This window comes from Marmota marmota, unplaced genomic scaffold, assembly GCF_001458135.2.
Source record: "Marmota marmota marmota unplaced genomic scaffold, marMar, whole genome shotgun sequence".
NCBI lineage: Eukaryota > Metazoa > Chordata > Mammalia > Rodentia > Sciuridae > Marmota > Marmota marmota.
In genome coordinates this window covers 52,357,478-52,369,308 of record NW_025999968.1, presented here as the reverse complement: position 1 = coordinate 52,369,308, position 11,831 = coordinate 52,357,478, and positions in this window count along the sequence as shown.

Sequence of the window (11,831 nt, the reverse complement as noted above, 5' to 3'; positions counted from 1 at the left end):
TCTGGCATTTCACAACTTAATTTTAAAATGGACGGTTCTTTCTGTAAGGGACGGTGGAAAAGCTCCGTAATCTCAACAAGCCAAAACAACCGTTTCCAAGATTTTATTAGCAGGACTGTAGCGGCCAGTCGCAGAAGAGAAGGGGGTGGGTGGGGGGAGAGAGAGAGAGAGAGAGGGAGAGAGAGAGAGGAAGAGAGGGGGAGAGTAAGAGAGGGGGAGGAAGAGTAAGAGAGGAGAGAGAGAGGGTGAGAGGAGTAGAGAGAGAGTAAGAGAGTGAGCACAAACAGGGGGTTGATATTTATGGGCTTAACACAGGATGAGGAGGAGCAAGGCGAGTAGGCTGTTACTTCTTCATTGGCCACTTCAGGGATTGGAGGTGCGCCATTCAAAGTTCGTGCCATTCAAAGTTCGCGCCATTCACAGGGATTGGAGGTGAGGGTTCGCACACGCCATTCAGTGCCTCACGGGCTCCGGGTGCTATCTTTACCAACACTTTCTCTTCCTATCTCCCCTCTCCTCCCTAATTCTCTGTCCCGTGAAACATGATTATCTTTCAGATTTATCTGTCCTTGAGCACACACCCACTATAGGGTCTTGATTTAACACCTGAGCAGCATCTTAAATGTTAACCACCATCGTAAGAGATAAGTTTCACTTTCCTGGACTTCCTCTAACCTGAACTACCCCCCACCCCCATTAATGACCTCCCCCTGTGGTTCCATAACCTTATCAATCCCAGAAGGACAGGACCCTTTGCTCTGGAAAACCCCGTGGTGCCATTAACCTAAGCCAATCCCATGCTATTCCCACCCACCTAGCTCTGACGCAAGCACCCCCAGTCTATACCACAGTGCCACAGCTATGACTCCAAACCCCTACCCCACCAAAGCTGAACCCCTGAACATCTTGGGGCCTCTCTCTTGTCTATAGAGAGATGGCCTTTATTTGTCAGCTTTGACAAACTTTCGTGTGGATCTCTGCCTGGTCTCCATCCTTCATTTCTTGCTCACCCACCTCTAGCTTTCACCCACCACAGGAATGAAGTAATCCAGATTTGGGGTTGGTACCAGAAGGTCTCAGAAATGGCTGTCTCCCAAATTAACCAGTGAATTACAACTCCAACAGAGCATGTGTGGCCTTTGAGTCACCTCTTTAAAAGCCCTCTGTTCCTGCTGATGGGCAGAATCACAGCTTCTGGAACAGGAAGGAGTCCCCTGTGTCTCTCCTTTGCTAGCAAAGCAATAAACCTTCTTTTTCTTTTTTCTCAAAACCATGTTCTTGTTATTGGATTGACATCAGGGACAAGGACCGAGCTTTTGGCAACACTACTAGGGTCTAAAATAAGAATAAAGAGACCGAATGAGGGACAAAGGAGCTTTTCTGTGAATAAAGAAAGCAAACTTCAGGGCATGGGTTCTTTTGACGTTGAGTCTTCCTGACACGTGAACTTTTTTGCTTTCTGCCAGGCTCCTGGGTGAATTCCAAATGGCTGAGGTCATTGGGTAATAAGTTGCTCCCTTTAAAACGATCATTATAAATAATTTGCATTTATAGATCGTTGCTTTGTTCTGAAACAGATTTTTTTTCCTGTCACCCTGGTAAAATAGAAACACTGAATTACACAAACGTGATAAAAGAGATTTCCCTCTGCCAGGCCAGGGGTTTCCACTGAGGGGAAACCAGCAGCCCTCTGCATGCGCTGGAAGTGAGTATGACAAGGGTTCACTTGATGCTTCGACTATATCCCTTGTGGCTTTGAAACTTACCTATTTTTTTCTTTTTCCCAACCTTCTTCTCCCTGATCTTCTTTTCCTGATCTCTCCCCCGAAACTCATTTTCTCTGAATCACCTCTATAGAAGCCCCCTGTTCCTGCGGCTAGGCAGAATCACAGCCTTTGGGACAGGAGTCCCCTGTGTTTCTTCTTTGCTAGCAAAGCAATAAACTGTCTCTTTCCTTTTTCTCAAAACTGTGTCCCCATTATTGGGTTGGCATCGGGGACGAGGACTGATCTTTTGGCAACAAGAGGACCCACTTCCTGTCTTTCCAGTCCTTACCTCAGGGGAGCAGAGGGCTATCCTGTTCAATCCCTGAAGGTGAAGCCCTGTGGGCTTACACTAACCCCGTGTTTTCCAATCATTTTGGGCTATAATTCTTTAACAAGTATGTGTGTAATCAAAATTAAAAATCTATCAAATTACACCCTTTACCCTTTGTGTTACTTTGCTAACACTGCCATAAGAAAGCACCACCCACAGCCTGGGTGGCTTGAACAACAGAACATCTTGTCCCACAATTCTGGAGTCTTAAGATCAAGGTGTCAGCAGGGTGCATGTCTCCAGGGCCTCTGTCCTTGACTGGTAGATGGTCACCTTCTCCCTCTGTCTTCATGTGCTCTTGTCCTTTATGATCATCTGTATCCTGATCTCTTTCTTATAAAGATACCAATCATATGAAATTAGGGCCCATCCCAAATTTAATTTGACTTTGGTCACCCCTTTAAAATGCCCTGCCTTCAAATAAGGTTCCATTCTGAGCTACTGGGGGTTAGGACGTCAGCATATGAATTGGGCAGAGAAGACATGGTTCAACCCATAACACCTTATGCACATATACCATGCAGTCTGGTATTGTCTAGTTGATTCTGACTACTCAGATCAGAGGACCTCAAGCATTTGGGCTCCTTCTTTACTGACATCCTAAATCCAAGATGGCCAACCCTCAGACCCTGGTTCCAGAGTTGAATGTCAGTCTTATGTCCTGTGATCTCTCCAGTAACAGATTATTATCAGGGTTAGACAGTACCTTCTTGAAGGAAATTTAATTTCCCATTCACACAAATTCCACCATAAATCAGAAATTTTGTTCTCTGTGAGTTTGCTTCATAGCTAACCCTCTTCCCCATGCCTCAGAGAGCTGTGTCTCATGTTATATAAAGGCGTGTCTATAATTAGTGTTTCTAATTTGAATTATTTTTTAAAGGATTGTTAACATCCTTACCTTTTTTTTCAGTTTAATTCCTAGTGAATTAATTATAAGTGAATTTCTCTTGTGCATAATTAGATAGATTTTTTTTCTTCTGGAAAAAAAATTCTTTAAAGTATTTTTAATAAAGACAAGCCGGTTATTAGTTATGAATTTAAATTCTTGCCACCTACATCTCAGTGTTCAGCAAAATGTCTTATGTTGAGGACATCACATTATCTGCTTTCCAACAACGGGACAAAGCTAAAGACACTCGCAGATTCCCTGGGGAGAATTATGTCCACAGAAGAGCAAAGAGTAGATCTGAGGGTCAGAAACCTCTGGGTTAAGAAGAAGGGAAGACTCAGAGGCAGCAGGGGAAAGCCATGTGCCCGCAACAGCCTAAAAAGGATCCCTTCTCTGCATAAGAGAGAAATGTGGACCCCTTGGTGCCCTGAACATCCACAGACACGGTCATCGAAACGCACATTAGGGTATTTCCGAGTTTCTGACTCAAGAAGTGAGGTGAGAGTGTAACAGGGGTTCACTTAATGCTTTGACTATATCCCTTAGGGCTTTGAAACTTACTTTTTTTTTTTCCTTTTTTCCAATCTTCTTCTCCCTGATCTTCTCCACCTGATCTCATTTTCTCTGAATCACCTTTCTAACCCCTCCCTGTTTCCCATGATGGGCAGAATCACAGCTTTCAGGGTAGGAGTCCCCTGTGTTTCTCCTTTGCTAGCAAAGCAATAAACCTTATTTTTTCTTTTTCTCAAAACCATGTCCTTGTTATTGGATTGGAACTGGAAACAAGGACTGAGCTTTTGGCAATAAGTGGAGAATTTGGGGAAGAAGCAAAAGCACCCTTGATTTTAGAAGGGAAAGGATACCTGGCGGGGAGGAGAACTTCCCGCCATCTTCCTCTAGCTGCACCTGCTGTCCCCTGCGTCTTCCTCTCTCCCCACCTTTCCACCACCATTCTGCAGCATGACTCCTTTCTTACCCTCTTTATCCTTCACTGCCATTCTCTCATCCCACCACCCCATTTCCAAAGTCCTCTTTTTGCCCCTCTCCCATAGGGGTCACCCCCAACACCAGCTTCAAGGCCCCAAAACTCATCCATTCACCTCTGCACCCTGATGTGGAATATAGGAAACAAAAGGCTCTTGATCTTTTCAAGGATTCAAGATTCAATAGTATTCATGCTGCTATGCTATGCCTTATAAGATTTGATAATCGATAGGCATTGATCAGTTTTTGCAGGGTAACAAGAAAAACCCAAATCTCGGTCTTCCAACATCAACCCTTTATCTCCTGCTCTTGTTTCACAGGGTTACAGGTCAGCTGTGACTTTGCTCTAGGTGGTAGAAGGTCTCCAAGTCTACCACAGCTGTCTTTCACTCTGGGAGACCCAGAATGAAGGAACAGCCCTTAGCCTCATGATGTTCTTTTGCAAAAAGCAGGGGCACAAGGGGCCAGGCGGAACTCACAATTGTACATTTAAGCTTGTACTCTGTTGGATCCTTAACTGGGTTTGCTCACATTGCACTGACTAAAGTGAGACACGGGGCAGTCTGACAATACACTCCACCTCCAAGGAGGGAACAAACCACTGCGGCCAAAATTGCCACCCACCACAAATGCGTAGGCTCAAACGTGAGCAAGCGTCTAGCAGCTAATGATCTATGAACAGATACTTTCACCAATATGGGCAGTACTTTGTCTCAAATTTTTTTTGTTTTCTGGCTGAGGGATGTAGAACCCTTTCCTAACATGTGTGAGGCCTGGGTTCCATCCCCAGCAACACACACACACACACACACACACACACACTCACAGCAGTTATTTTCTGGGTAAAATTGTTGATTATAGCTGTTATAAAATGTGGTGAATATGGGGAGGGGCCAAAAGAATAAATAAGAATACAAAAAATACCTACAGTATTCCTGCCTATTACAACCCACTGGATAATTTACTACATCTCCTTCAAGGATTTTATCTACAGGTGGGTGTGAGTGGGAAGTAGTGGCTGAATTATGATTATACTTCAAAATCTTACAATTGCTTTTCTTCAAACTGTGTAGCTCTCTCTGGATCAGTAAGTTTATCACAAATCTTATGTAACATAAATGTGTGATACTTGCTTTTACAGTGTCAAAGAACATTTTACTTCATATCTTCCCATTATTAAGGGTTTTAATCTGCCTCTGAATTTTTATGCTCCTATCAATATTTCTGTAATGACCATCCCTACAAATACATTTTTATGGTACTGGTGAGTATTTCCTATGGATCGGATTGGCTGAGTTATAATTGATATACAATATGCCACATAAATTTAAAGTGTGTAGCTTGACATGCTGACACACGTGTACATGCATAAAAACATCCACATAATCAATTATGGATAACGAACACATCCATCTTCTCGAAAATTTCCTCGTGCCCTCCCTCTTTCTTCCCCATCCTGCTCAACCCATTAGACAGCTTTCTGTTGCTATAATTGTTCTTCTAGAATAATTACAACAAATGGAATCATATCTCATCTGCCATGTTATTGCAGGTGTCAGTTCAATAGTCCTCTCCCTTTTATTGTGTAATAATATTCTCTTGTATAATTATACCTACAGTTTGCTTATCCAGTCATCTGTCCATGAACATTTCTGTTGTTTCCAGTTTGGGGATACTACAAATTTTCTCTTATGTTTTATTCTGAAAGTTTATAACTTTGCATTTAGGTCTGCGATCCATTCAGTTATTTTTGTACATGATATAAGGTGTTGATTAGAGTTAATATTTTTGCATGTGGATGTACAATTATTCCAGCACCATCTATGAAGAAAACTTATCTTTTCTCCACTGAATTGCCTTTGTACCTTTGTCAAATATCAGCTGTCTATATATAAGTGACCTATTTCTGGACTTTCCAGTCTATTTACCTGTCTGTGTAGGAATGCTACAATGTGTCTTGGTTACTGTAACTTTGTAATCAGTTTGAAGTCAGTTGGTATAAGTTCTCCAGCTTCCCTCTTATTTTTCAAAGTCATTCTGGGTTCTTTGCATTTGCATATGAATTTTAGGAATTAAAAGTTTAGTAGTTTCTATCCCAAAAGAAGCCTGCTGTGATTTTGATTGAAATTGCATTATAACTGTAGATTAATTTGGAGATAATTAACATCCTAACAACATTAAGTCTTTCAACCCATAAACATGATATATCTCCCTATTTATTTAGGTCTCTAATTTATTTGGGCAATGTTATATGGTTTTCAGTGTCAGGTTTTTTACAACTTCAAGTGTTGTAAATTGTATATTCCAAAGTTGTATAATTGTATCTTCCAAATTCAATATTGTAAATTGTATATTCTAAAGTTTTCAATATCTGTTTGTAGATAATGTGTGGAAATGCTATTAGCTTTTGTATATTAATCTTATATCCTGCAACCATGTTAACCTCATTCATTGGTTTCAGAATCTTTCCTATAGATTCCATAGAATTTTATTCAGATGACATGTCATCTGCAAATAAAGTCAGATTTACTTCTTTTTTTTTTTAATTTTAATATTTATTTTTTTTAGTTTTCGGCAGACACAACATCTTTGTTTGTATGTGGTGCTGAGGATCGAACCCGGGCCGCACGCATGCCAGGCAAGCGCACTACCTCTTGAGCCACATCCCCAGCCCAAGATTTACTTCTTACTGAATAATGTAGATGAGATTTCTTTCTTTCCTGCATTATTTTTCTGGCTAGAAACTCCAGTATAATGTTTGATAGAATGGCATGAACCCTTATTGTGTACCAGATATTCAGAGTCAAGCGTTCTACGTTCCTCAATATATAAGATGTCAGTTATGGGTTCCATAGATGCCCTTCATCAGGTTGGTAGAATTTTCTTCTATTTCTGGGCTGCTGAGAGTTTCTGTTAGAAATTTGGAAGTTGAATTTTGCAATATGCTTGTTCTGTATCTATTGACATGATTATATGGTCTCCTTTTTAAAATTTCTTTTTTATCTATTCTGTTAATATGGATTCTGTTAATGTGAGTTGTTATTTTTATTTGTTCCTGTCATTTTGTTGATTTTCTTCTGGTTGTTTTGAATATTCTATGTTCATTTCTTACTCTCTTACTCAGCATAGAAGTTTGATGGTTTACTGTATTGATAATGTTTAATTTTTTCCTATTTATTTGTATGTCTTCTCTTCCAGTAAGATTTATTCTTTCATGTGCCTCTCTTGTATTTATCTTTCTTTGTCTTCTGGGGTAACAGTCCCTTAAATATCTTCTTGATGCTGTTGTAGTCATGAATTCCCTTAGTTTATGCTTACCTTGAAGGTCTTTATTTCTTATTTGATTCTGAAAGTTATGGGTATAGCAATCTTGTTTGGCAGTTATTTTCTTTCAAGACTTGAACTACATTGTTCCACATCCTCCTGGCCTTTACGATTTCTGCTGAGAAATATGTTTTTAGTCTAATGGATTTGTCTTAAAGGTGACTTTGCATTTCTGTATTGTGGTTTTTAATATTCTTTCTTTGTACTTTAATATTGGCAATTTAACTATAATATGTCATAGAGAGTTTCTTTTCTATTCATGTCTATTTAGAATTCTTAACATTTCCTGTACTTAAATGTCCATGACTTTCCCAAGATTCAGGAAATTTTCTGCTATTATTTCATTGAATAGGTTTTCTATGCCTTCAGCCTAGAGGTCTCCCCAGGCATCTCAATAATATGTATGCTTCATCTTTTAATGATGTCCAAAATCTCATATACTCTGTTCATCCTTTTTTTTCTGGCTAAATGTAATATTTCATCAGAGTTGTCTTCAAACTATGATATTTTTCTTCTACTTGAGCTAGTCTGATGGTGAGAATTTCAACTGAGTTTTTAAATCTGTCTTACTGAACTTTTCATTTCCAAGACATTTGTCTGATTCTTTTTCAAATTGTCTATCTCTTATTGGACTTACTGGATTTCTCATTCATATCTTGAATTGTCTTTCTTAATACATGTTTATATGTATTCTCTTGGAATTCATTGAGCTTTTTTTAAAAAAACCACCCTTTATGAGCTATTTATTCAGCATTTCATCCTGTTCCATATCTTTGGGTTCTCGTACTGCAGAATTATGAACTTTTGGAAGGTGTCAGACTGCCTTGTTTTTTCATGTTCCTTGTGCCTCTGTGTTGAGATTGGAGCACCTGCTGAGATGGCTATCTCTTCAACTTTTGTGTGAGGCCTCACACAAGCAAACTTCTCTTGATGACAGGTCTTGAGGTGCCAGTTTGTGGTGTAGTACTGAGTTCAGTTCCAATCGGACTTCATAGAGGAATCCCCCTGTGGCTGAGATTTGTGAGTTTGACATAATGTAAACCATCTCAGAACCTGAGTGACCCACCTTCTCTGTGGTTTTCTAAGAGTGGAGTCATTTCGGTAATGGAAGGAGATGTGCTGTGGACAGTAGAGTATGTGGGGTGCTGTCCACAATGGGAGTGGAAGCCCCTGTCCAGGGATGGGGACTTTCCACAGGCCCTGTTGGTATTGGCCTTTACTTGAAAACAATTCTGACACTGACTGTCCGGCTGGTGGTAAGGGGCCGGAAGTGCTGTTGTCTGTTTTGACACTGACACGGTTCCTGGTGCTTCAGGTGGTGAGGTGGGGGCCGGGATCACCGCTCCCCCTGTGTAGTGCTCACGCCTCATCTTGTCATTGACAGGTGATCTGACAGTGTGTGGGCGTGGCCCAGGCAGTTTTCACAGCAGCTGTGTCATTGCTCTTTGCTGTCACTGGGAGAATGACTGTCCAGGAGTGGGTGACCGAGCTCCCTGGCGGTTTCCATCTGGGAATAGGTCTTTGACTGGTGGCTTTTGTTTCCCCTATTTTTTAAGTTGAGGTATCCATAGAGGTTCCAGAGGGACTGAAGCCAGGCGCAGGTCCTCTTGGCTGGACTGGGAATGCAGATCAGTGCCGAGCACCTGCCCAAAGTGCATGCGGTCAGGCTCAATCCCCAGCACCGTGGAGGGAGAGAGAGGAGAGAGAAAGGGAGAAGAAAGAACAATATAAAAAGACTTAAAATTTTAAAATGAAAACAAAAAAGCCAGCATGCCTGTAATCCCATCAGCTGTGGAGGCTGAGTCAGGAGGATGGAGAGTTCAACACAGCTCAGCAAAAACAGGGCCCTAAGCAACTCAGTGAGACCCTGTCTCTAAATAAAATACAAAATAGGGCTGGGGATGTGCTCAATGGTCAAGTGCCCCTGAGTTCAATCCCCAGTACGCCCCCCATCAAAAAGAAGAAGAAAAGCAGGAGGAGGAGGAGGAGGAGGAGGAGGAGGGAAAGAAGCCAAATGAGGGGAGGGGGAACAAAGAAAAGAAAATGAAAGACTAAAAAGAGGAAAAAAATAGAAAGCAACAACAATAAAACTGTATAAATAAAAAAAATAAATAAAAATGTTCTCCCTATCAGGACACCCAAATGATGGAAAGGAGAGTGGATGATCACAGCCCAGAGCAATTAAAACCTCTCTCCCGATTTCTCAGGCTGTGTACCCCACAGAGAGCAGAGGCTAGGGGCTATTCACCCTGATTCTTTACAATGTGGTGCTCACCAAGTGACGAGCTAGAGTGATCTGTGGCTGAAGCTAGCTGGGATTCCTGTTGATTGTGCCTTAGAACAAGGTGCAGAATGCCGAGCAAAGATTTCCTCCCTATCTTTGTGGGCTGTGCATTCCAAGTACAGGGCAAGTGCTGGCTCTGTGGGGCCTAGGTCACTCCCAGGAGTGAAGAGAGGGATGGAGCCCCAGAGATCTGTGCTGGGAGATGGGGGTGGGTGCGGGGGGGCACCGAGTCCTGAGCAATCTCCTCCCACAGCCCTGGTGTTCCCAGACTCGGCTCCCACTGCAAAGTCCCATGCCATTGTTCACTCCCGCAGACTCGGACAGCTGGTTTCCTGGACGCCTGATTTTAAAGGGAAGTGCCTTCTGCTCCCTTCTCCTTCACAGTCCAGCTTCCCATCACAGAGAACCCCAGCAGGATTGCCAAGGTGTCACTGACTCACCAGGTGGCCACCCACTAAGCCATTGCAGTGAAACTTCTGCAGGGTCTGAGACAGGAAAATGCAAGGGTTCCTCACCCCCCAGAGGAGAGGGCTCAGGCCACAGGACACTAGTCAACACCACTGCCTGCCACGGCTCTGGGAGAAGGTACTAGAATGTACAGAGAAAGGTCCCTGAGCCAGTTCACTTTGCAGTTCCCATGCCTCTGGGCTGTTTAGACAGCATGTCCACCAGGTACTGAGTCCCACGCTGGGGAGGCTCGCTGGGACCCCCCCTCTTCACCCACACTGCACCAGATGAGATTCTCCCTCCCCAGCCATGAGGCCTGCAGTCAGGACCTGGGCGCTCTGTCCTTCCACTACCCCATGACTCCAAATCCCTGGGTTTCTCCAGGTCACTTTCTTCCTCCTGTTAATCCCAGTGCTCCTCACAGACAGCTAACACCTGTTTCTTTGCTTCTATCTCAGGGCTGGTTGCCTCTGATCTGCCATCTTGAATCTCACCTGTCCAATACCATCTCCTCAATAATTTTGCTGCTCAGACTATTCTAGTTTTGGCTTTTAGGTGCTCTTCCCACAGATTCCTGTATCCCTCTGACGCACCCACACCATCGTGGGGATTTACTTGTTGTTGTTTTTGTGGGGTTTTTTTAAGCACTTCTTTGGTTTCTGGCACAACAAGATGCTGCAGGCTCACCTTGTGTATCTCTTAGCCAAGTCTCTTGTTCTTTCTTTCCTTCTCTCTCTCTCTTTCTCTGTCTCTCCCTCTCCCTCCCTCTGTTATGGTTTGGATGTGAGGTGTCCCCGAAAAGCTCATGTGTGAGACAATGCAAGAGAAGAAATGATTGGATTATAGCCTTGACCTAATCAGTGAACTGATCCCTCATGGGATTAACCAAGTGGTAACGGAAGGTGGGTAAGGCGTGGCTGGAGGAGATGGATCATTGAGGCATACATTTTGTATCTGGAGAATGGAGTCTCTTTCTGCTTTCTGATCATCATGTGAACTACTCCCTTCTCCATACTTTTCTACCATGATGTTCAGCCTCACCTCGAGCCCCAGGGAATAGAGCCAGCTGTCTGTGGACTTAGATCTCTGAAACCATGAGCCCATAGATAAGCTTTTCTTCCTCTAAAGTTGTTCTTGTTAGGTCTTTCAGTCACAGCAGCAAAAAGGTTGACTGAAACACCCTCCCTCTCCCTCTCTCTGGTTAATAAGTTAATAAATTCAAAAGGGAAATACTTCCAGAGTTGGTTGATATGAAAGCCAAGTTCCAAAGCCAAGAACCCATAATTTTTGGCATGGGGGGGTGGATTGAACCTGGGAGCACATTACTACTGAGCTACATCCCCAGCTCTTCTTATTTTTTTTAACTTTAAAATAGAGTCTCACTGGCCTCAAACTTGAGATCCTCCTGCCTCAGCCTCCTCAGTTGCTGAGATTGCAGTTGTGCACCACCAGACCTGGCTGGGATCCACCCTTAGTGTGTTAGCTTCTCCTTTTGAGTAGGCTCCTCTCATGGTCCCTACCAGGTTGCCATAGTTCCAGACATTGCCCTCACACATGCACAGTAGAATCTAAAATAAATAAATAAATAAAAGGAACACACCCCTGGCCTTTCAAAAGCTAAGGAAAATTTCCCATTAGACCCTTTTTAGATTTCCCCTCTCATCTCATTGGCCAAAACTGTGTCACATGCCCATTCATAAACCAACCCCTAGAGAGATTAGTTCATTTCATGTTGCTATACCAACAAAATATCTGAGGCCAGGTGACTTATAAAGAAAAGAAGGTTTTTGTTTTGTTTTTTAG